This window comes from Fukomys damarensis, unplaced genomic scaffold (assembly GCF_012274545.1).
Source record: "Fukomys damarensis isolate Sample0158 unplaced genomic scaffold, DMR_v1.0_HiC HiC_scaffold_29, whole genome shotgun sequence".
Classification (NCBI taxonomy): Eukaryota; Metazoa; Chordata; class Mammalia; order Rodentia; family Bathyergidae; genus Fukomys; species Fukomys damarensis.
The window spans coordinates 23458805-23485733 of record NW_022900941.1 but is presented as its reverse complement, the minus strand read 5'-3'; the positions used below and the strand labels follow the sequence as shown (position 1 = coordinate 23485733).

Below are 26929 nucleotides of genomic sequence, written 5' to 3'. Positions count from 1 at the left end.
TTAAAAATGGAATTCTCAGCATAATTCTACATACCTGATTTTAAAGATTCCCAGGTAGGACCCAAAACACTTCAGAAGAGAGTTCTTGGAAGCTATACTCTTAATGAAAATTTTAGATGATTTTTATTCTCAGTTACATTTAGATAACAATATTGTATGTGAAAGTAATTGCAATAATCACATTATTTAATAGCACATGGAAGCATACACTGTTAATTCCATTTGTTCATTCATTTATTTTACAAATATCTATTGGGCTCCAAATAATATATTAGGGTTTTGCTAGGGGATTAACAAGTAAATATTTATTCATGACAAGAAGGGGAGCACATTCTTAGGAGAGATAAAAGGTTAAAATAAATGAGTAAGCCAGGTGTGGTGGTGCATGCCTGTAATTCAATCACTGGAGAAGCTGAAGCAGGAGGTTCACTGTGAGTTAAAGGCCAGCCTGTGTTACATAATGAGTTCAAGCCCAGCCTGAACTATTACATAGTGGGACCATGCCTAAATAGAAAAAAAAAAGATAAAATAGAAGCATAAAAGACTTGTTGAAAAGAATATAGAATATTTAACAAAGCAGTCATTATTTTTATATTATTAGTGTGCTTTCTATCTGACTTTCCTTTGACTTTTATTTAGCCCTAATTAGAATGGATGTGTGATCCAATACATTTTTTAAAAATCCATTATCTTAAGCAATTGAAATGTCCTATCATTTAGTATAGCATTAATTACATCATTCAAGGTAACTTTCAAGGTTTTAATAATTATATCCATGTCTGCTGAATCATATTGGCATTGTATTGGTGGCTTATAAGGACTTCATCAACTTACTAAAAGTTAGAAGAAGGGCAAGGGATTTAGTTGAGTGTTTCTGCCTTGTGCCTCGTAAGCATAAGGACTTGAGTTAGATCCCTGAAAATTTAATAAATAAAAGTTAAAAAGAACCCTACTAAATAACGTTTTCATTTGAATTTCTGTAATTTGAATCACTTAGAATAATTTTTCTACTAGAAATAAGAAAATTTCTCAAATTTTTTGTTCCTTTGATGACATTTTTGAAAAGTATGCAGGGAAAATGAATAATATGAAAGACAGGTTTTGAAATTGTATTTAAATTATAAATACAAAAATCTGTTTGCATATTTTTTATTAAGAAAGATGAAAAAATAGATATAATCTATAAACAGTAAATATATTGCCAATAATATTTTAACACTGTTGCATTCCATGGCAATAATATTTTTTCCCAAATCAAATACATGCTACATGCTAGGTATCTGTTCTGCATGTGAACTAAATTCCTATTCTCAAGAATCTTACAAATAGATATCAAAGGTATGCATTAGTTATTTCAGATAAAAAATATCTGATTTTGTGGAAAGAATACAGTACAACAATATTCTAGCCCTCTTTTATTAAACTAGGTGTTGGTACATTTAGATGTATTACTTACCCTCTCTGGATATCACATCTCCCATAAAAAATAATACCTGATTGCTCTCATTTCTCCTAAAGTTTTATAATATAATATCTACTGAAATACTGTATTTCTTATTCATTAAGGTTGGCCTACAATAAATAAAAACTAGTTGAATGATTTCAAAACAGAATCTTACTGGCCATTTTTACAGGTTCTCAAATAAAGATTTATCTTATTCTATAAATAGTTTCCTATCCATTATATACTAATTTTATTCCATACATTCTGTTAATGTACTGTGTAGTAGTCTGGTTTCTGAAGGAATTATAAATTATAGCATGTTTCTGTATACTTTTGGTAATGAAAGAATGAGAACTTTGTGATATCATATTGCTTACTTATTAAGTTAATAAGAGCGAACTAAGGAAGAGTGAACAATTGGAGAGTGAAATCTAATGTAGAAGAATGATATGTCCACATAAAATTGAAGGTATTTTTATCTGAGACAAAATTTCAAAAGCCTATGCCATGAGATTAGGAAAGTTAAAATTTAAGCAGTGGGAAGATAAAAGTATGTATAAACTACTCCTTTTGTTTTCTGGATAGCACTTCTCTAACATTCCCTACAGTTCAAATAATAAAAAGAGTCCTTAGAGTTTGGAGAATCTGGATTAATACATTCACAAGTAATTATTGAAGGGCTGGGGATTTAGCTCAGTGGTTCCAGCACCTGCTTTGCAAGCACAAGGGCCCAAGTTCGATCCCCAGTACCAGAAAACACAAGTAATTATTGATATTTAATCTTTACAACTGACTCATATCAACTGTGCAATATATTTGATAAAAATGGGAAGAATGTGGCTGTTCGATTAATTCAGAATTTATTTGGACATGGGCAATGTTAATCAACATCAATGTTTTCCTGAAACTTTAAAAACTTAAATGATCATAACTTAAGAATAGATTTGGAAATGCACCTTCTTAAATGTTTGGCAGAGTATCTCTAGGGAAAATGGGTACTTTCATTCCTACTTGCTTTTTTGAGTACCTTAGCCAACTCCAGTTGGACTTGCCATAGTCTTCAAGGACAAATTAATGTCATCCTGAACTATATTTGTTACGCTGATAATCAGCATCATTTGACCTGAAACTCTGCCATTTTTATTTTGTGTGATTGACCTTGTTATTTTAAGGTGTGTATGGGAGTGGCTAAGCATCTAAAAATCAGAACACTCATAGCTCAGCACTTCATTGTAGACATTAAGGTCAGATCATATGGCAAATAACCTGACAAATTTGGAATGAGCAGCAGGATAGTTACCTAGAGAACTTCAGATGATCACAATGTCATGATAACAACACAACACAGGATAACTACTAGCAATCCTTTTCATTGTTTGGCTGACATTATTAGCAGAGACAATGAACTCTTCCTTTTTCTTTCCAAAGACATTGTGCAGATACACAGTGCGTCCATAAAAATGGATTCTTACATAGTCCTGGAATAGGGAATAGTTAATGCAGTCATTTGTAATGTGAATAACATTACTGATGAGATAGCAAGAAGTTGAGGTTCACAGGGCATGTTCTAAGTAGATATATTGAAAGATGTATACCAGAACATCATACTACCTGCTGAGGAGGGAGTTCTAATGAGGCAGTTAAGTACAGTAATTGACATAAAAGTCACATACATCAAAAAGAATCCATTTAATGTTTATTCCACTCCTTTAAAAAATGTACCATTCTGAGGTCTATTAAAAGATTTAAAAATCAGATCCATGCTGGGATGTTCATAGGTGAGTAATTTAAACATATAGAATTTTTTTAAATTTGTAATTTTTTCTCTTACATTTATAATAAATACTGGAAATTATCAATTTATTGGTTAAAACTCCTTCCATGAAATGAAAATGATAACTACTACTTCAATGATTTTGATAGATCTATTTCTCCTTCTTTTTTCTTTTTCTACTGCCCTAAATATTGCCCTTATTTTTTTATTTTACATCAAGTCAACAGGGGAATATCTCTAACAAAGTTATGAAAAGAAGTATTCTATTTGCTGCCTTTCCCCAATAAAGGATTCTGAGTATACATAAAATTTCAAGTCAGCAAAATTTTAATGTATTATTTTCCAAAATATCCTTAATGTCCACGTGCTAAAGCAGTAATGTAATTATTTTAATTTCAATTATACATTGAGGAAATATGTCATGAGATCATCAATCTGGAAATTGACTTCATGGAACAAGCCTTTCATCACACTGATAATGAAATTTCTCCTTAACTCATCTGTATATTTAATTTTAATTTAACTGCTTTGGTACTTTTTGTCTGTTCAAGTCATTTATCGCAAATGCAATGAGAAATGGTCAGATTTAGCCATTATTTACATTAATTTTATAATCAGAAATAAGGTGATTTAAAATTCATAAATATTTCCCTCTTTTATTTAAAATCTATTTACTTTTGAAGAGACAAGCTACACTGTGGGAAAAAATTTGTACCAACTGCTCCTCGGACAAAGGACTATTATCTAGAATATATAAAGAATGCAAAACAATCAGCCCCCTGAAATATAAAGACCCGATTCAAAAATGGACATCTGAAATGAACAGACATTTCTCAGACAAAGAAGTAAAAGCAGCAAGCAAATATATGAAAAAATGTTCCACATAACTGGTCATTCGAGAGATGCAGATGAAAACAACACTGAGATTTCACCTCACCCCACAAAGAATGGCTGCTATCAAGAAATCAACCAATAACAAATGTTGGTGGGGTTGTGGGGAGAAAGGAACCCTTCTCCATTGTTGGTGCGAGTGTAGACTGGTGCAACCACTATGGAAATCAATATGGAGATACCTCAAAGAGCTGGGACTAGAGGTTCCATTTGACCCAGCCATCCCTCTGCTCGGTATCTTTCCAAAAGAATTAAAAGAATCATATCCTAGAGATATATGCAGACCTATGCTTATAGCAGCACCGGGGAGAAAGGAACCCTTCTCCATTGTTGGTGCGAGTGTAGACTGGTGCAACCACTATGGAAATCAATATGGAGATACCTCAAAGAGCTGGGACTAGAGGTTCCATTTGACCCAGCCATCCCTCTGCTCGGTATCTTTCCAAAAGAATTAAAAGAATCATATCCTAGAGATATATGCAGACCTATGCTTATAGCAGCACCGTTTGTAATAGCTAAAACTTGGAAACAGTCCATTTGCCCATCAGTTGGAGACTGGATAAAGAAGATGTGGTTTTTCTATAAAATGGAATACTACTCAGCCATAAAGAATGAGAAATTAGAGTCATTCATAGGAAAATGGACACATATTGAGGATATACTCCTAAGTGAAATAAATAAGTCACACATGTGTAAATACCGAAGAGTTTCTCTGGTGTGAAAAATTATAATAGTACATAAGATCCTAATGATATAATTGACAATGTGAAATAGGAAGAAAGGGGCTAAAGGTGTGGGGAAAGTGGGAAGGGTAGGGGAAAGCTAATAAGGAAAAAGAAAAAATATGAGAAAATGAAAATGAAGTGTTTGTAAAAGGGGAGAGGAGGAGGAGTGAAGGGAGGCCAGAGACAAGGGGTAAAAATGAGAACCAAGACCTGTCATGTAGAGGTACAAGATCCCAATGATGAATGTAACTGTACTGAATACCTAAAATGTACCAATAAACTCAATGAGGGGAAAAAAAGGAAAACAAATTATTAAAAATTGTAATGCATAAAACATGTATGATTAGGCTACTTAGTTGAATAAATAATACTGTATTATCTCTTTGTACCTCCATGTTTTGAGAGTCAGAGGAAATTTTTAAAAGAATTAAATTGCAAGAATAAAGGAAATCTCTTTTCTGTCATTTCCATTTCCCCAAAAATGCTCTCTTGTAGGTGTGGGGACTATCATTGGAGAAAAAGCCTGAGGTTTGACAGTCATGGCACATTCAATGTTACATTGAGTTTATTTTTCTAATATTTGATTTTTTATTTCAATAAAATATGTACTCAACATAAAAAAATATTTACTGGGCCGGGGATTTAGCTCAGCACTTCAGTGGCCTGCCGAGTTCAATCCCCGGTACCAAAAAATAAATAAATAAATAAATAAATATTTACCAACTGAGAAAGAACTTTAAAGCATTACATTGATTTAGTGGCATTATTATGAGTACTAATGAACATGGATTATTATAAATAATTTTACATATATCTTTGAATGTAAAAAGCATAAGAAATTGTGTTCAACATTTATTGACTACAGAGAAAATCCTACCATTTTATTTTTTATTTGTTCAAATATAATTCCTGATGTAAATAAAAAGCACTGTGCTATTATCTGGCTGTTTTTTCTCCTAGAAATACATGGCCCAAGAGTTGAACACAGGAGAAAAGTGATGTAAGCCAGGTGTAGGGGTGCATTCCTTGTAATCCAAGCACTCCTAAGGCTGAGGCTGGAGGATCGCTTTGAGTTTGAGGCCAGCTTAAACTATGTAGTGATTTTGATGTCAAGCTGAAACACATAGCGAGACCCTGTCTCAAAACAACAAAAGAAAAAGTAAGATATAATGTATCATTTGTTTCTAAAGCTAATATATCTGAATTAACTTCTGAGGGAAGAAAAAATCTTCACTGCTTCTGCTACAGGACATTCGTATTTGTGTTATTGTGTGGAGAAATTAAAATGATCGTTGTCTGAGAGATGAAGAAATTCATGTCTTTATCAGACGGATTGTTAGACTAACCAGTGTTATATCCCAGTAGTTTAAAAGGCGGTTTGTAGAGAAGGAAGGTATAGGTCACACATTGCTCTTTTGCTACTCTTTGCTATAGCCTTGGGTGGATATACAAATACATCAAGTTTAAAAATATAGCCAGTTATAAATGGCATGTTATAATTATTGTAGGCAATCATTAACATTAGCTCTTTTAATTTGTTAATAAGATAGTTTTAGAGTGAATGGACATTTGTTCTCATCTTGTACGCTAAGAGGACAAATACTTCCCCTGGAAATAAAAGCTCTTTTTCTGTGTTCTGCTAGTTTACTCTGATGTCCCCCCAAAATCCAAGCATTTACCCTCTAATCTTTTCTTCTATTTATGGAGAGAAATTGCTGTTTTGGTACTTTTGTTGAACTAAACTCTAAATAATTTGAATTCATTGATTTACAAATTTTCTTAGGTTCTTAATAGCTTATTTTTAATATATGGTTAAGTATTATACTTTTTAAAAAACATAATTTTCTAAAACATATTTAAGTGAAACTAATCAAATATATTATAATGCAAATTAATTTAATTGCAGATTCATTTTAGCTTTTCTTTTCTTCACTCAATCAAGTATTTCCCTTAGCTCCTATCTTCCTAATGTTTTCAAATGCATTATTCATCCATTATTTTAATAGCCACTTATTAAGATCAATAACCCCAAACCCTAAACTGGATATGAGAATAAAACACTGATTAGCCCTTCTAGTTATTGAAGGGTTCACAGGCTACTGTGTGAAACCAATATGAAAATGAGTAAGAGAACAAGGCAAGGAATAAATTGACCAAGTAGTGTCTGTGCAAGACCAGGTTCTTTTCTTGTAAGGAAAAACAATACCCTAAAAAATTAAAGAAAAGCAAACTGGGATAGAAAAAATATTTTAAGTAAACAGAAATTACACAGATTAGGAACAACTTCCTCATTAGTAATCAGTAGGGGCCTAGCAGAGTAATCTGGATACAAGACAGCTGTAAGAAACCATAACAGATAAAATCCTTATATATTCCCCATAAGTATTCAGTGCAACTCAGTTGAACTCTACAAGTTTCTGTCTTGCTACCAATGTAACACTTAATTCACATTCTAAGATAAAAACATTATTAATGCAATTAGCTTAGCTAACCCTCTAGATGGACTCCAATTCAACTGCCTCCAGTGATCCTATAAGATGGGTTGCAGACAAATTACCTTGGCCCCTAGGTCCAAGCATTCCGAAAGTAGTGTTCACCGAAGTGTCAGGTAAGCTCAGCACACCACAGCATACTAGTGCCAAATCCTTTCCACTTCCAGTGCTAGTCCCATGGCTTGTTATTGTTAGACAATGGTATTAGCTTTCTGTCTTACTCTCTAAAGGGAGAGACTTCATGTAGTCACGCAAAAATCGATTTAGTTTTGTAAATGTTCTCATGGCATTTAGTTCTTATTTCTAGTTTAGTTTTGGTCACTTAAAATTTTGCCTATGTTCAGAAAAATATAGGAGGAGCTCAGTACATGTTTAATAAGTAGAGCTAAGAGTGAGTAACAAAAATGGTTTACTTTGTCTTACACATAAAAGGCATTAAATACTTTTTATGTTGAAATTAATAGATTTTAATGAATTCAAGGCAGAGAGAATATCTCACTTTAAGAGGAATCTGGGGAAGGAACTAGGACTCAGATGCCTCTTGTTATAATTATTGTAACCTCTAATTTGTGGAAGGCTGTAACCAGAAGGCACAGTCATTTCCAATTTAAGGACAAGTCCTTTCTCTGCATTCTGCAAGACTCAAAACAATAGCATGCCCTGGGGTCCATGCACCCTGGGTCACTGAACAAGGCAAAGACACAGCAGTACTCCTTAAGCCTTTTGTAAGCTTTGTCTCTTCTGCTTCTCAATTCAATGGACCAATGGTATTTCTTGCTTTAATATATGTCTATAGCATATTTTTCTTGAAAAATACCTCAGACACCCTATAAAGCTATTAATTGTACCTTTTAAACCTGTTTGTTTTTACTTTTCTTTTGCTTATATTAAAAAATTAAGATAGGACAAAACACTGATGACTGTTAAAGCTAACTATGTGATACATAGAAGTTTTTATACTAGAACATTTTTGTTTAAAATTTTACATTAGAAAGTCAAATAAAAATGGCAAAAGATAAAAAAGTGTTTATTTTTTGCAAAGGCTATATTTTTTTCTGCTTTTCCTATCTTGTTAATCCACTACTATTGTATAATTTATTTGCACACTTATTATAGGATAACTCCTCTTGTGTTATCTGAAGAAGAAAACTCATCTTCTCTTACCATTACCTTATGAGAGAAAACGAAGAAAAGGCTTACAGAGGAAAATGTTAATAACTGAGAAATCCTGATAAACTTGTATAGAAATAAAACAACCATATTGATTCTAAAAATTATTTCAAAAGCTAACAAGTCCAATCCTATCCTGTGGCCCCTCCAAATGATGCCTCACCATTACATTAGACCTTTGAAATTATATAGGGGAGAATAAGAGTAGTCATGTGAATCTGTCTGTTTATTTTCCATTATGATTCGATAGAGAGCAGCAATAGCACAGGTAGCAACAGTGTTGATCTTGTTTGCTCCCCAATCTTCTTCTGTTTGTTATATACTTATTGAAGACCTCAGTTATGTCAAATTCTGTTCAAAGCAGTAGAGAGAGTTGTATAAAAATGACACAGTTCTTGCCTTGAAGAATGCATAATCGAATGGAGAAGACAGCCCCCTAGAGATGTAAACCAAGTGCTAAAATAAAATAGAAGAAAAGGAGGAACTTAATAGCACTACCTTCAGGAGCTGGGGGAGGCATATCAATTTTTGTGCAAGAATTTGAAGAATGAGGCTGATTGTCTAAGCAAAGAACTGGGGAAAGAAATTCCCTTTGAAATTCGGAAGTGACAAAGACTAGGAAAAAAGAAGGCAGCAAATTCTAAAGTGACAATTCAAGAGCTTTTACTAGATAGTTCATACATAAGGTAGTGAGTAAGGAAGAAAAATAGAGTGAGAGAAAATAGATAAGAGAGTGTTTCACTGTGTTACTAAACTGCCTGTGTTGCACTGAAATTGCAGTCCTGCCGCAGCCTCCCAGAGTGCAGGGATTACAGACATGTGTTACCACACCCAGATGAAATAGGCATTTTTATGTGAATTAAATATATAACAAGTTTTATTCTTTTGAGTTCTACAGAATCTTTCCTTTCCATGACTAATTTAAAGATAGCTCTAAGAAAATGGGATATACACAAATATAACAGTCAAGAACACAAAATTTGCAGTGGATTGATTCTAGAGTTTCAGCTATTCGTGAAAGAGTAAATATGTCATTTGGAAAACCTTCCAAGAAGGGAATGAGGGTGAAAAAGTCAATTTGGTTATTGTTCTCATTGCTTAACATATTGAACTGCTCATATACAGTCCATATCATTTTATGTGGCATTTTCAAAACAATAAGGATTTAGGTGACAGTTTAATTAACTTAAGAATAAAGACAGCCATCATTTTTTATTACTTTAATATAGTGTGTGGAAGCTTGGATATTTTGTTTGCTATTAGTGTTTATAGGATTTATGCTATTAAAGTCAACCCAGCTGTTACCAAATCTCATTCTAGGAATAAAATGCTAAGACCTTACTTGAGAATCAATTTCATATGTGGGCTTGAATTTGCATCTCAATATGCTTTCTTATTTCTCAAACTACTTAATGGTTTTCCTTCAAAGAAAAGTCCCTATTTTAAGTCTCATTATTAGGTGATTAATTTCAGCTTCTTGTTTTATGTCTGTCTGTATCTGTTATAAAAACAGTTATCATTGAGTTCATGTAAATTATTTTTATTTGTAGGGGCAATAACTAAATAAATATATGTTTCTGTAAATTAATCAGAAAAAATCAGCATGCCAATTGGTGGACAAAATTTAATAATTTGAGCCTCACACATTAGTTTCATCCATTGTTTCAACAGTTGCAGAACATCTTTGAGTATCTGGGCATTTAAGAAATACCAGTAAATGAACAGAACAGCCTAGGATCACTGTCCTTGTGAGGTTACATTGTGGTAATGGGAAATGGATATGATCTGTGATAAACCTGATTATTTGACCACATGACAGTCTCCAGGCAGAATACCTTCTTTAATACATCTCTTGTCTCATTTATACTAAAAGCAACAATGGTAACCAGGCTGTATTTTCTACATTTTGCATAGTAATAGCTCTGTGTGATATCTAAGTTCATCACTGACAAGTTTTAGTTTTTTCCCCTCAGTAGAATTCACACAAATTCTTGCTGCTTCACAAGTAGGATTATCTTTTCTTCAGTTTCCAATGATATTGTTCCTCTTTTCCATCTGAGAATTCAAAAATGGCCTTCAAAGTGCCTTCCGCCCCCCACCCCCGAGGGATCGAACTTGGGACCTTGATCTTGCAAGGCAGGCTGCGGACCACTGAGCTAAATCCCCAGCTAAAGTGCCTATTTCTACCAGAAGTCTCTTTAGGATGATCCAAGCTCTTTCTATTAAGTGCCTCAAAACTCTTATAGTTTCTACCTATTACCTAAATCCAAAGTTTGCTAGGATCACCATATAAAAATGAGAAATTGTGTGGCTTCAAACAGGAATTTATTTTTTCGCAGTTTACCTGCTGGGTCTGAAATCAGGTTGTGAACCAAGTTGATTCCTTCCAAGGGCTGTGTGGGAGAATGTTCCATTCTTGTCTACTAGCCTTAAAAGAATACAGACTCTTTAACATCCCGTGGTTTGTAGATATATCACTCTAGTTGATGCTTTTGTCTGCAGATGGCTTTCTGCCTAAATAGCCCTGTATTGTATTCCCCTTGTGTCAGTCCAAATGTTCTCTCTTCTTCTAAGGGCAGAGTCACATTGGAATCACTTGCTCATGACATCTGAAAAGATCATATTTACACATAAGGTCACAGTTATCAGAGTTATGACTTCAACACGTCTTTGTAGGGAACATAGTTCAACTTATCACATGTGTAAGTTTAACAATCCTGTGGTGTCTTAGAAGGGGTGAGTGTATACAGAATATCTTTCCTGCTGTTCAGTACAGCCTGGTTATGTTCAGTTTTACTAGACATCTTGCAGTGAAGTTCAGTTCCCCAAAGTGAATTCTGTGAAGTGCTGGCCTGACAAGAAACTATATGAGAAAACTGTCCTGTAATCAAGAAGTTTTATTTTATGTAGCATCTGTATTCTCTCTGTGTGCTTTACAGTGTTCATAGACACATAAGGATTCTGAAAATTCCTGCAATAAAGTAAATTTATCACTTTTCATGTATGACTCTCTTAACCTTAATACTTTCTTTGATGTTCTTCTATTTCTTGGACAATTCTTGGTGAGATAATGCAAGAAAAGCATAAACTTTATGTTTGGGTACACATTTAAAAAGGTTAACCAAATTGGAAACTGAATTGACTCTCTTGTAGAATTTCCAAATTGATTTCTTATTATTGATAAGTGGTCACTAAGAATAGAGACATACTTTGCAATAGAACTACCGCAACAGGGAACTAGAAATTCCAAAATCTATTTCTCAAACCCAATGAAATTAATAATTAAAAATTTAATAAGCAAGCAATAAAAATATGAAAGTACATGTGGCGATGTGAAAATATAGGATCATTAGGAGACATTACAGGATTATTAAAGGATTTCTTTTTCTTCAACCGTAATACCATTTCCAGGTCATTTCATGGTCACTTTCTAACAATTGCTGTGTTATCAATGACTGCAGGATTCAAAATACATATTGAATAATCTTCCTGTAGAGTAGTCTTCCTAGAGAGAAAAGAAGATATACTGGTGGGAAGGAAATCAAAAAAGTTAAAAAAGTTAGCAAGCAGTTGGCATCAAAGCCTAGGACATAAGCATAAAGGCAATAACAATTTCGTAAAAAGTAAAAACCCTTATTGAGGTGCAGAGACTTTCCAATCTCCCTACTGCTGCTTAAGTACAACAGAGTAAAATGAAGGGGATTTTACTGGGCATGACCCATGGCCGTCCATTGTTTACCCACTAATTTAACTGTTAGTAAACTTTCTGCCACGCTAACAAATACTTGAGGTAATCAATTTATAAAGAGAAAGATTTAGTTGTTTTGGAGACCATGGTCCATAATCAGTTGGCCTTGCTGTTTCGGGGCCTGTTGCAAGGTGGCACATCATGGTGACAGGGAGTGAGTAAGCAAAGTTGCTCATCTACTAGCAAGTCACAGAGGAAAGACAATGGAAGAGGAAAGAGTCGGTATTCCACAGTCCCTGGCAGAGACCCTGGCCAATGGCCTGAAAATGTACTCAGGGATCAGCTTTTAAAGGTTCTACCACCTCCCGATAGCGCCTCCTAGGGACCAAGCCTTAAACATGTGGACCTTTTGGGGACACACAAGATCAAAATATAACATAGTATGTAAAAAGATCTGTTAGAAAAATGTGAGACTCTTTCACATATCCCATACTATAGTAGTTAGGTCTCAAAATAACACTTCAAAGTGAAGTCTTCAGCAGTAAAGTTTCTCTTGGACTTTCTTCTCTTTTCCTGTATGTACACATTTTTCCCATAGAGAAGCCATAGAAACTAGAATTCATCTTCTCCAAGGTGGGTCAGAAACTAGAACTTCTTTTGTCAAGAGCTAGTTTTCTGTTTGACACTTGGCCATAAAGAACTGCAGACCCAATTCCAGAGGGCACCTGCCCCATACTCAGGAAGTAGAAATGCTACAACTGGAGAGCAAAGAAAAATTTGAATAGTCAGGACTTGCTAGGCTGCCCTATTCTTGCCAGTTGTATTAGGTCACACCTTTGTTATGAAGTCATTTCCTCACTGTTATCAGTGTTTTACTGAACCTAAGCATAGAAAAAACAGTTCATCCTGTCTTTGCCTTCAGTGTCATAGAAAGCTCTGGTCAAGTAAATCTGTTATAGTTTTGTTACCCTGTCTTGTTACAGGCCATTACCCTTTAGATGGGCAGGAAGGGATCAGTGTCTTCTCTGCCCTACACTGTAAACTTCAGGGAATATTTGGGTAGAGACATCCCCAACTCATTTATAGATATCCCAAATGCTGACGTTTGGGTCAGAATACAATTTTCCTGAGTTTAAATCTCAAATATTTCTTATGTATACATCTCTACCTTCAGTTTGCCCTGCATCTACAAATTTACCGCATGTAGTTGATTTTTAAGACAGAATGAAACTATCCCCTAAAAAACAAATAAGGGTTTCTCATACCCAAAGCTTTCTCTGAAAACTGGAACCAGATCACTGAAATGTGAGCTCCTACTTATCCCACTTGATAGAGGTGATTCCAAGTCTCAAAATAATTAGTAGCAAAGTCCCATTTTTAAGCCCACTGCAGCACTAAGTTTTCCTGTTATGGATGCAGAACTCTCAAGTAGTCATTTACTGAAGCCTTATTTTAAAGATACTGAAAATCTTGTTGTTTGTGCCTTAAGAATCTAACATCCTATTCAAACAGACAGTTAAAGTTACAGATAATGAAACACTACCATTCTAGTTTCATATATTCCTCATCCATTTCCCCAGATAACCTAGGGCATGAACTACATTTTCAAAAGAAGAAATCATTAAAATGGCTGATAATTATCCCGAAGCTTACCAGTTCTACCAGTCTCTGAAGAAAATGCCATTAAATAGGGCTGTGTCCCGTTTCCCCAAATAAAATAAGACTATACACCAGAGGCTTATCAGAGCTTATCATTTTTAGGCCATTAATTAAGCAAATTCTACTGCGGGTGAAAACGCTTCCCAGAAATCTCTCCTGGATTGACATTTATTTTGTGTTAACCATTCCACCTGGCACCGCTCCACATCACTTCTAGAGGCCATTTAAACAATATTAAGATAACAACATTAATTCACTGTTCTTCCGTTAATCATATAGAAGCAGATCAGCTTGTTATAAATAATGATCTTTCCTTGCCTGAAGCTCAACTCTTAGCACTTGTACTAATGCAAATCCCTCTCCTTTTGTACTAGCTACAGAGTAATAGCATTTAATGCTGTGTTCTTCTTTCCTTAGGTTTTAATACTGTCAGAGGGGAGGGAAGAATGGCTTCAATTTTAGATTTGTTCCCTGAAAACAATCTGAAAGGAATACCTAACCTTTCTTTACTTGCTCTGGTCAAAAGCATCATATATATATATATATATTTTTTTTCTTTTCTGGTTATGATTACTGGAACTGGGACTCAAATCAAGCAGTGTTTCTGACAGATGATGTAATGTGTCATAACTTCTTATCCACAAATTAAGTATATTGGGTTGGAAAGTCAGGAAGTTTTCTCCAGATTTTGTTCATTTTCCCATTTGGCTCACAGTTACTACAGAGGATTTGTAGCTACTCTATTCCTGGCAAACCATGGCGAAAAGATTATTGTCATAATTGTATGTGGAATATGTGAATTTCTCAAGCTGAAGGAAGAAGGCAGGCAAATTTCCAATTACATTCTAGCAACTAGAGATGTTTCTTTGCAAGCTTGTATAATTAGGCATGTTTTTTCAACAACTTTTTGCATCTCCTGGGGATTTTCAGGAATGTAGGAGGTGATATTCCAGTAAACTGGGCTGCTGCAGCAGTTTATTGATAACTAGTTGCTCATCCAATCAAAATCAGTCCAGTACATGTACCTTCTTACTTCAAAATGATGCTCGAAGAAATAAATAACCAGCATATTCACATCGCAGTGTTCTCTTTTTTCTTCTTCTGTGTCATCTACATTGCACTTAAACAGTAGTTGCTGAGAGCGAACAAAGTACTAGGCAACATTCTGAGTTTTGAAAAATATTAATGCTAAAGAAAATGGCAGATTTCCCAGCCTTCATGAAATTCAGCAAAGTGGTGAAGATAAGTGACTGGGCAGGCTAAACTGGGATGCAGGAAGGCAATCAGAGAGTGTGAAGGACACTCTAGGTAGACAGATATTTGAGCAAATACTTGGGAGGCCAAAGGGAGTGTGGCATTCTCAGAGAAACAGTTTATAACCACTAAACCACAAAGAACAGAGAAGGGGAACTCTGGAAATGGTAGCTTCTAGACCATATCAATACAGAGAAGGTTAATAATTATTTCCTTTGAGTGGTAATTCCACAATTATGAAAAAGCTGCTTATAGCTATTCTAACTAGGCTAGGACATACTGATTACAAAAATATCTTTATCAACTACTTGACGTAATCTGAATAATCTGTCCAGAAACACCTCTATCCCCTGATGTACAAATTAACAACGTAAAGTTTCACCCTAGAGATTCAGTTATTTGGAATACTATTGCATCAGACATAACTAGCTGTCTTGGACATGCTATTGTACTGTAAGTTGTTTTAATATTCTTTCTAATGTTACAAAGTTAAAATCAGGTGGTAGAAAGACAGAGCAGGTGGAAAGAAACATTATGGAAGAAGAAATGTTACAGGGTTTGCTGCAAAGGAAGAGCATAGTTGTGTGGGTACCTGGAAGAAAATGATCACAGGAGAGAAAAAATGGGTTTAATGGAGAAAACATTGCCTGATACAAACAGCACGCTGTTGGAGCTGTCTTGGACCATTCATGAGAGTCAACTATTTAATTTTGTAAAATTTGAGAGGCAATTTTTAAACCATCATTTTAAAAACTTACTATTAAATTATGTAAAAAACAAAAGTGATACTCAAAACTCTTGACTTTCTGGGTTTTTTTGTTTTTGTTTTTGTTTTTTTTTGGTACCGGGGATTGAACTCGGGTCCTTGTGCTTGCAAGGCAGGCCACCGAACCGCTGAGCTAAATCCCCAGTCCTAAAGAACTATAATAATTAAATGTAATAAAAAAATCAGAAAGTCAGGCTGGGGATTTAGCTCAGCGGTTCGGTGGCCTGCCTTGCAATAAAAAAAAAAAAAAAAAAAAAAAATTATAGTTCTCTGGAAGTTTATGAAAATACTATACTAATAAAAAGAGAAGTTACTGATTGCTACTAGAGAGCAGCAATGCACTATTTCAAGGAATAGATTTCTATTATTTTCATAAATCACACCTCAAATTTCCCTCTCGCATTTACACTATATAATACTGTAGTACTCACATGTGAATCTTGTCCCAAATTGATAGTCAGTGACATTTTGGTGGCAATATGAATTTGGCCATCATGGGAATCATGTCATGAAAACTGGTAAACACAGTGACTCAGGGCACGGTTTATTGTTTTGTTGATTGTCCACTACTGACAAGATTTTAATGGATAAAAAATGTAGATTAAATTTAAAACTCCACCAAGGCTAGAGCTGCTATATTGTGAATAGTACAAAAATATTGAAGAAATATTACTCCAGCATTAAAAAAACTTCTATTCAACTCAGTAAGTCAGTAATAATTCTGAAAATTAAAATATATCTCTACTGTTACACTTCCGTAACATAACAAAAACGATCAGCCAACAATTCACTTGTACCTGTGCTCCTTAATCACTTATCTACTTAGATTGTTTACAGAGCAACAAAAATCAGCTCAAAAATTTTGTGATAATCAATTTTCTATAGAGAATTTTTATTAAAGATTTCTGTATATTTTATTGTTGCATATTGTGTGTATTATGCATCTTTAATGTAAGTAATATGCAAATTAAGTATAGATTTTTTTCCCATAAAGTTGATTATGAGACATTAACAATCAAACTGATGGATGACTGTCCAAAAACTATCCAAAAACTATCCACTTCACAATTTTGCCTATGTCAAGCCTTTGTTTGAGGACTCAAACATATTTTTTTGTGTGAGCACACTCACATAGTTAATGCTTGAAGTTATATATTACTGGGCTGTAGTGATCTGACTCTTCTAAGAATATTTGGCCTAGCATAGCAGATTTTGAAGACATAGAAAGGAAATTGGATACAAGCTCAGGGAGAAGATTTGTTCACTTAGCATGAAGTACCACTGGATTCTTTGGTTTATTTTTATTCAGAACATGCATGTGTGACCTAGGTTATGAAATGCTTCTTTGAGAAAAATACTCCAAATATCTTTCAAACAATGGCAGTGGAATTTCTCAAATGAGTTATTTCTACTTGATAAATGTGTTTCCTCAGAAAAACTGAGTTGATATGCTGAAATGAGGAGAAATGTTTTAGGTGCGATCCAACTTCATGTAACCACAGGATATGTGTATGGTAGGATGAAGACAGATGTCCACAGAAAATTGAAAACCATCCCCAGAAGTAATATATGACTAGGATGTACTATTGATCAGTAATTTGCTTTTAGTAGGTTCAAGTTTAATGCAAAGTTAAAGATATGTGTTGCAAAGTAACCGGAGATAATCTGCTTTGATTATTTATAACTTTGTAAAACAATAGTTTTCATCAGACTGCAAATGCAACAGCTATTCTATTGTTCTTGTGGAAAAAATTAGCAATATATTTCTACAGAAGTCCTAATGCATGGTTATGTGTGTATGTACCTGTCCGTGTGCATTGTAAAATATTGAGGAACAATTGTCCATAATTATTTTTTATCAAAGTAATCTATAGCTAAACTTCTGATGAATTTTTTTTTAATCAAATCATGCTTGGGCCAGGGATTTAGCTCAGTGGCTCTGCTTAGTGCTTAGGTGTTTGTGAAGTTAGACAGTAGGGATTCAAAATAAATTTTTTTGAAGAAGGAAAACAGGAGGAAGGGAAAATAGAAATGCCCAGGGGAATTGAATTATAAGTATTAAAGCATAAAAATGAAGCATAAACTAAGTAACAAGATCAATCACAATACTGTAATAAACTCCTTACATAATGCATTAGGGTTGCCATAACAAAATACTGCAGACTAGGGAGCCTAAGCAACTTAAATGTATTTTCTTTTAGTCTGTTAGATATAAGTCAAAGCTGAAAGTGTTGGCAGATCAGATTTCATTTTTCCTGAGCCCGCACATTCATTGACCTCCAAATGGCTGCCCTCTTCCTGCATCCTCACGTTTTTCCTTAATGTGCTCAGCAACCAGCCCTATACACTCTATTTTCTCTCTCTGTCTTTCTCTCTCAACTCTCCCCACTTTTTTGCAGTACCTTGCCCTCCACAAAGATCTGCACCCCGGACACTTTATTTTATAAAATGTTGACACTCATTCTTCTAAATTGCCCATTCTCCTGCCTGTAGGTCCGAGAGTGCTGGGGTTACATTCAAGTACCACCAGCCCTGGCTGCTCTTGGTTCTTTATTAATACTGAATATATTTACATTTTTCTCCACTGAGTCATACAAATTATTTTCAGTGTTGATTCTTATAAATAACAGTGTGATACACATCAATATTAGTTGTAACTTCATTTTCCATTTTTGTTTAGGTTTTTTGATGCTGTTGAATGGAGTTATAAATGATATGGTCTACCTCTATTTTTCATGGAAAAGCATCAACATGTACCTAACTTAACTAAAAAGAGAAAAATATTTATTCTCGAACATGAATATGTGTGTAAGAAATAAATTGCTTCAAACTTATACAAAGAGACATTTATTCGTAGCCTTTGATGAAGTAATATCAGGCCTGAAGTTTATTTATTTGAGCCCAGTACCTTTCCTTTTACACTTCACCACTATAAAAAAAAGACTTCATTGTTATAAAAATGAAAGCAACTAAAGGATATAACAACTTTAAAAAGGCAAAAGAAAAATAAATATAACAGACTACATTTTGACATTGAATGTTGAGATTGCAAGGGCAAGATATATGTCCTGTTTAATGCTCAGAAAATATACCACTTCTAAGTCTGTGGCAAAGGTGACCTTTCCAAAGTGTTCCTTGGCATATGGAAAGTGTATTTTTTTACTCAGCACTAAACAGCTGCAGAAAATATGCTTGGACTGAACCTGTATATTTATGGTGGCAGAACCCACAGGATCATGTAAGAGGTCCATGTTAGGCTGCCAGAGTCAGATTAGCTGTTTCAGCCTATTCTATTTAAAGGGACTGGCCTGAGGCCTGTAATTTTAGGGGGTCCTACTTAACTAACAAACTGTGAGGCCTTTAATGATGCCCCACACTTGAGAATACAGAAGAAATTCAAACAGGACATATAAAATTCTGCATGCAGTAACAGTGACTCCATTCAAGTAGAACCTTTCAAAAAGGATTCGATATCAGCCAATATTTTCTATACATGGCTTACATAGTAAATATGTTTGGATCTGTAGGTCACAAAAGACTCCAGTCAACATTCTTGTTTCTTGAATATTTTAAAAAAATGTAAATTCAGTATTATCTCAAGAAATATACAAACCAAGCCACACTGGAGATTTAGCCCTTGGGTTGTAGTTTTGTTTTGATCTCCCAGTTGAGCAAACAGATATGACAGTCTAAATGTACTCTGTAGTAATAATTCTTAAAGCACTTATTTTGTACGTACTAGAACATATTGTCTGTGGACAGAACTTACTTTAAAAGGATGCTAATTTAATTTGAGAGCCCCAGTCATAACAGGCCATAACAATGTAGAAACTTTCAGATTAGCTCACCTGTGTCATCTGACCAAACTATTTGATATAATTTATATAAAATGTATAAAATATGTATAATCTTATCATTTAAATATGTATGTCTCTATAAAGTGGCATTGATTCCTTTCTTTTAAGAAATGACATTTCCAGGAAAAAAATAACATCAACCATTTACATCTGAAAGTTACACAGCTTCATCCTCATGAGGACTTTGGTTAAAGCAAAGCTAGGGCTAAAGAAAAATCAAATACTGATATAAAGTCTGGGGTGGAATAGACCTTGCTCATTCTCCAGGTATTTCCAGTGACCTTTCCAACAACTTCCAGATATCTATCATTTAACTGTATACTTTTGCATACACACAGTTGGCTTTATTGTTTTTTTGTTTGATGATTGTTTTGTTTTAATAGCATTTCCTTCTTGAAATACAAGGAAAAGAACAGTGATTTTTTTTTAAGTTTGTGTAAAAATTTTTAAAAATGTAATATAAATACCTTCTTGAAATCTTGCCTGACCCTGAAGGCTATCTCCCTACAAAATTGGTCTTAAAATCTGTAATGATAATTGTTGGTCAGAATTTCAATTTTAGTCATTTTTCTAAAAAATATTTAATTGGAAATCTTTATTCAAAAGTACATTTTAGGATTATTCTCTTAAATTAGTTTTTTAAACGGATCCTTAGAAAATCTCTTTTTAAATGAATGTGGTATGCACAATTACAGACATAAAATAATGATCAAGTAAGATGTTAGCTCTTAGCATTTCACTTAAAAGCCTCAGGTGTCATGGCCCTTTGAAGTGTCATTGTTTAGTGGTCAGTTATGATGCTATAACATGGATACATTACCTATTAAATATATCAGCCAATTAAAGATGTAAGTGAGCTGAATTCCAAATGATTCCATTCTGAATTTTCGAGACAGGAAAATTCACTCTTACTCCTTTCTCCTGATGTTACATATGGGCTAGTTATGAAATGATGGAATTATGAACTGCCCTCATGGGGATGAAACTCAAAAAGAAAGAATACTTTTAGTGTAGGAACTAGGATTGACTTCTACATTAGTAACTGTAACCTTTGTACATGCACACATACCCTACATCCACAGTACTGGTCAACTTTTCTATCCCTGGGACCAAATATATGACATGAATAACTTAAAGAAGGAAAGTTTGTTTAGCTCATGGTTTTGGAGGTTTCAGTCCATGGCTGGCTCCAAGGCAGAAATATCATGGCAGAGGAGTGTGACAGCTAAGCTGCTTACTTCACAGCAGCTGAGAAATACAGCAAAGGATCAGAGCAAGAGGGGATGGGGACCAGAGACAGACTGAAAGGTCACACCTCCATGACCCACCTGGACACACTCAGAAGTGTGATTTACTAATTTCCTAGGCAGTTCCCAAATCAATCAAGTTGAATAAAGCTTAACTGTCACTCTCATACGCATACATATAAACTATCACACACATTTCTTGGGTTTATTGTGATTATAATTTTTTCAAAGGCTGTGACATAAATTTGTTAGGAAGTCCTAGGTACATATAGAAGATCACATATTCATCCCTTGTCTTCCAATATGAAATGCCTAAGTAATATCCTTGGATTTCATTCATACAATTTACTTGATTGAGGCAGTTACTTCCCCCCCCATATTTAAGAGCAACACAGCTGTGCTTAATACAGACCAATCATAAGTCATAGCAGTCAGTCCAGATTATTTTATGTTTTATCAGGAAAATGAATATTACATTTTGAAATTCACGTAGAATAATTAGGAAAATAGAAATTTCATAAGGTTTTTCAAAATATGTAAAAACCAAGGAGATCATCTATATTCATTACTCAGTACATAAAAGTTTCTTACCATTTGCTGATATGTTACATATGCTAAAATTTACAAGTAATATGTTAATATTAACCAACAGCTAGTAGGACTGTCAAACTTCACATTAATCTGTGCATATTTACGTGACCACCTCTAGATTAAATGCAAGGATTTTTTTGAAAGTAAAGGTAGTTAACATGAGGATATTTTTGGTGTAAGTCCTGGATGTTCATATCCTTTTGAACTGGGCAAAACTAGGAACAAACAGTGAAAGCAGGAAGGTGGAGGGAAGTGAGACCTGTATAGAGCTCACATGTCTTATGTGGAGTGGCAGATTTAGATTGAGGTGAGTGAGAGAAATTGCTTCTCAGCCTTTTGGCTAAGATTGAGTGTAGGGTGAGAGGTATTATTTGAAAGCACTCACTATATGAAAAACGAAGAAACAGATTTCAGAAATTTCTCAATACATAATAAATATGACCCCTCTTTTAATAACTTGAGAAGACGATGAAATATTTAAAGACCTTTCGAAACAACTTTGCCTGTTTGTCTTGAGCCAACACAGGAGAGTCACTAAATAGCTATATGTGGATTTTTATTTTGGAAGCCAACTTCTAAGTTGCAGTATTCATCAGCACTTCAGACAAAAATCAATACTTAAAGACATATTTTTATGGTGGATACAGTCTCACTAGACTCATGGTGTGAAGGGTAAAGATTTACCATATACATTGTTATATTTTAAAATATTACTGCATACTTCAGGCTTCCTCCTAAAAACTGAAACCTAGAGACTTTCTTTAACCTCTTTGTGCATAAACTTTCTTAAACTGGAGCCCTTGGTGAATGACGGAGATCATGGTGACTATGCTCAGGCTAATTTAAGGCATTCACATGCTCTGTTGATAGATTTCTTGAAAATTTTATAGCTTCTATGAATTTTACTGGAAACTATTGACACAGACTGCTTGCAATTAAAACCCCTGAGATTATTTCTGGAGGCCTGGAAAAATAATGCTAAGAGTACTTGTTAGAGCATAAGATGATATAAAAAGAGTTAAGTATTATAGGTAAAAAATACAAATAAGTGAAAGTCTTCAGTTCAGTTTAAGATATTGTCTACAGTGTGAAAGTCATCTGGTCTTTGTTAGTATTACAACCTGATTCACCAAATAAGAAACTATACATAGCAAGGTGACTTGCCTATATTATTTATTGATCCCATAATCTCATACCAGCCAGACATGGTACTTATATGTATAGAATGGAGTAATTTTTACAATGCAAACTAGCCAGAGGAAAGCACAACAATTTGTAGAAACATAAACATGACAAGAACCATATCAGAATCACTAAAATGATTAGATAAATGATAGTTGGGTATATAAGTGGGTAGACATAGTAATTTTAAAGTATTTTCACCTTGAGGACTGCCTGAATCCTCAACATTGTAAAGATAATTGATGTTGTGTCAGAAAATAAGGAAAGTATTGAGCTATTTGGAAAATAAAACTAAGACTAAATTACAGAGCTCATATTCAAAGTCAGATGATAGACCAAAGTACCTGACAACTGTACAGATGTCTTTGGTCTATTAGTAATGGATTCTGAAAAAAGTATGTCCATGTCTGAACCACTTGCTGAGTTTTAGAATAAAATACCTGACACTAACAGCTTAAAGGAGATAAGGTTATTTAAGATCATAGTTTTAGTACTAGTTAGCTGGCTCCAAGGCAAAATCAGCATGGCAGCAGGGCCAGGGAGCAGAGCAAGAAGGGAAGAAACTGAGAGGAAGATGTACTCTTCTAGTGACCTGCCTCTGACTGAGCCTCATGTCCTAACAGCAAATCAGCTATGAACTTGTCAGTGGACTAATCCACTGATGGATATGGCGATTACATGATCCAGTCACCTTGAAAACACGTCAGGCTTTAAGGTATTCTCCTGTATAAACCATAACTGTCCTGAAAAATGGGGCTAAATAAGAACGTTAGCTCTAATCAGAAACTCCAGCAGGGACACCAGTGTTGTATTTAGAGACCATGCTAACTAAACTATTTTCCTTAGACACAAGATGTTAGACAAAGCAGAGACTATTCCTACTGCTGGACTCCAATATTTCATCAAACCAGGTAGGGGTGAAGGTAGCCATGTATTTTCAGGAGGAACATCTAGTTGCTGCCTTAATCTATCAAGAAAAAAAAATACAGTTAATTAAAAAAATATTTTTATATGAAAACAACTTGCAATAAGGTGCTATGGTAGGTAGCAAATTTTTTTTTCCTCATTGAGCTTATCAGTACATTTTAGGTATACAGTACAGTTACATTGATCATTGGGACCTTCTACCTGTACATGACAGGTCTTGGTTCTCATTTGTTCCCCTTACCTCTGCCCCCCTTCACCCCTCCTCCTTTCCCTATTTACAAATGCTTTATTTCCATTTTTTCATTTTCTCATATTTTTTTCTTTTCCCTTATTTCCTTTCCCCTACCCTTCCCATTTCCCCACCTTTGGCCCTTGTCTACCTATTTCACAATGTCAGTTATACCATTAGAATCTTATTTAAAATTACACTTTTTCACAGCAGAGAAACTATTCAGTATTTACACATGTATGACTTATTTATTTCACTTAAGAGTATATCCTCAATATTCATCCATTTTCCTATGAATGACTCTATTTTTCATTCTTTATGGCTGAGTAGTATTCCATTTTAATAGAAAAAGCACATCTCCTTCATCCACTTTCCAACTGATGGACAAATGGGATGTTTCCAAGTTTTAGCTATTACAAACTGTACCGCTATAAACATAGCTCTGCTTATATCTCTGGAATATGATTCTTTTAATTCTTTTGGAAAGATACCCAGCAGGATGGCTGGGTCAAATGGAACCTCTAGTCCCAGCTCTTTAAGGTATCTCCATATTGATTTCCATAGTGGTTGCACCAGTCTGCACTCCCACCAACATTGGAGAAAGGTTCCTTTCTCCCCACAACCCCACCAACATTTGTTATTGGTTGATTTCTTGATAGCAGCCATTCTTTGTGGGGTGAGGTGGAATCTCAGTGTTGTTTACATCTGCATCTCTTGAATGACCAGTGATGTGGAGCATTTTTTCATATATTTGCTTGCTGCTTTTACTTCTTTGTCTGAGAAATGTCTGTTCATTTCATATGTCCATTTTTTAAGCGGGTCTTTATATTTGACGGGCCTGATTTTTTTATAGTTCTTTATATATTCTAGATAATAGTCCTTTGTCTGAGAAGCAGCTGATAAAATTTTTTTCCTACATAGTAGGTTGTCTCTTAGCTGTGTTGATGGTTTCTTTTGCTGTCCAGAAGCTTTTTAATAACATGAGATCCCAATTGTTGATTCTTTGTGCTAGTTCCCGTGCTACTGAAGAATTATTCATAAAGTCTTTTCCTATGCCAATGTCTTTAAATGTTCTGCCTAACTTATCTTCTAGCAAATTTAGTGTCTCTTTTTTAATATTTAGATTTTTAATCCACTTGGATTTTAGTTTAGTGCATGGTGAAAGATAAGGGTATAGTTTTAATCTTTGGCAGGTTGAAATCCAGTTTCTCCAACACATTTATTAAAGAGGCTATCTTTCCTTCACTGAGTATGGTTGGCTCCTTTGACAAAGATGAGGTAGCTGAGTACATCTGGAATTGTTTCTGTATCTTCCAATCTATGCCACTAATCCTCAGGTCTGTTTCTTTGCCAGTAACATGCTGTTTTTAGCACAGTGGCTTTGTAGTATAGTTTCAGATTGGGAATTGTTATACCCCCTGCCATGTGTCTGTTGCCTAAGATGGCTTTTGATATTCTAGGTCTCTTCTGATTCCAAATGAATTTTTGGGTTCTTTTTTTCTAGTTCTGTGAAATATAGTGTTGGAATTTCAATTGGCATTGCATTGAATGTATATAGCAGTTTTGGTAGTATGGCCATTTTCACTATGTTGATTCTTCCTACCCAGGAGCAGGGGCTATCTTTCCATTTTCTTATATCCTCTTCAATCTCTTTTATCAGAGTGCTGCAGTTTTCAGTGTAGAAGTCTTTTGCTTCTTTCGTTAGATTGATTCCTAGATACTTCTTTTTTTTTTTTTTTGGATGCTATTGTGAAAGGAATTGTTTCCCTAATTTCTTGTTTAGTGAGTCTGTTATTTGTGTAAAGGAAGGCTATTGATTTTTGGGTGCTGACCTTGTATCCAGCTACTCTGCTGAAAGTGTCAATGAAGTCTAAAACTTTTGGCAAAGTTTTTTGGGTCTTCAATGTAGAGTGTCATATTTTCAGCAAATAATGACAATTTCACTTCTTACTTTCCTGTCTTTATTGCTTTAATTCCTTTCTCTTGTCTAATTGCTGTGTCTAATGTTTCCAGGTCTATATTGAACAGGAGGGGTGATATTGGACATCCTTGTCTTGTTCCTGATTTCAACATGAAGGTGTTCAGTTTTTGGCCATTTAAAATGATGTTGACTGTTGGTTTTTCATAGCCTTCATCAAATTGAGATGAAGATCATGTATTCCAATTTTTTGTAGGGTTTTTATCATGAATGGTTGTTGAATTTTGTTAAATGATTTTTCTGCATCTATTGAGAGGATCATATGGTTTTTGTCCTTGACTCTGTTAATATAGTGTATTACATTTATTGATTTACGTATGTTGAACCAACCTTGCATCGCTGGAATAAATCTGATTTGTTCAGGGTTTGTGATGCTCTTGATTACCCTCTTTATTCTGTTTGCCAGCATCTTATTAAGGATTTTTGCATCTATATTCATTAAGGAGATTGGCCTGTAGTTCTCTTTTTTAGTTGCATCTTTCCCTAGTTTGGGAATCAAAGTAACACTTGCTTCCAGGAATGAATTTGGAAGTATTGCTTCCCTTTCAATTTCATTGAAAAGTTTAAAGAGTAGTAGCAGTAGTTCTTCTTGAAATGTCTTGTAAAATTCAGCAGTGAATCCATCAGGACCTGGGCTTTTCTTCATTGGTAAACTTTTAGTTACATTTTCAATTTCTCTGATTGTAATTGGGGTGTTTAGAATTTTTTATCTTCTTCATTCAATTCTGGTAATTCATAAGTATCTAGAAATCTATCCATTTCTTCTGTGTTTTCCATTTTATTAGAGTAGTTTCTCAAAGTAGGTATTGATGATCCTCTAGATTTCTGCTGGACCTATTGGGACTTCACCTTTTTTTCCCTAATTACATGGATCTGAGCTTTCTTTTTCCTTTTTTTGACAAAGTTAGCTAAGGGTTTATCGATTTTACTTATTCTTTAAAAAAACCGACTCTTTTTTCATTGATTTTTTTGTATCATTTTCTTAGTTTCCATTGCATTGCTTTATGCTCTAATCTTGATAATCTCCTCCCTTGTATGAGCTTTGGATTTTTCTT

At 34.5% G+C, this 26929-nt stretch overlaps 1 protein-coding gene and 1 long non-coding RNA gene across 3 annotated transcripts in view; one reads left to right on the top strand and one right to left on the bottom strand.

Annotated features, from left to right (window-relative positions):
* The window catches only part of Lrp1b (LDL receptor related protein 1B), a 1779190-nt gene that overhangs the window by 487515 nt on the left and 1264746 nt on the right, over nucleotides 1–26929 (top strand). The gene's annotated exons all lie outside the window — the stretch shown is intronic.
* The window catches only part of LOC104851545, a 46219-nt gene continuing 31115 nt past the window's right edge, over nucleotides 11826–26929 (bottom strand). Inside the window, exon 3 of the long non-coding RNA XR_777237.1 lies at nucleotides 11826–12001. This is a non-coding gene — a long non-coding RNA (uncharacterized LOC104851545). The remainder of the gene's footprint in view (nucleotides 12002–26929) is intronic.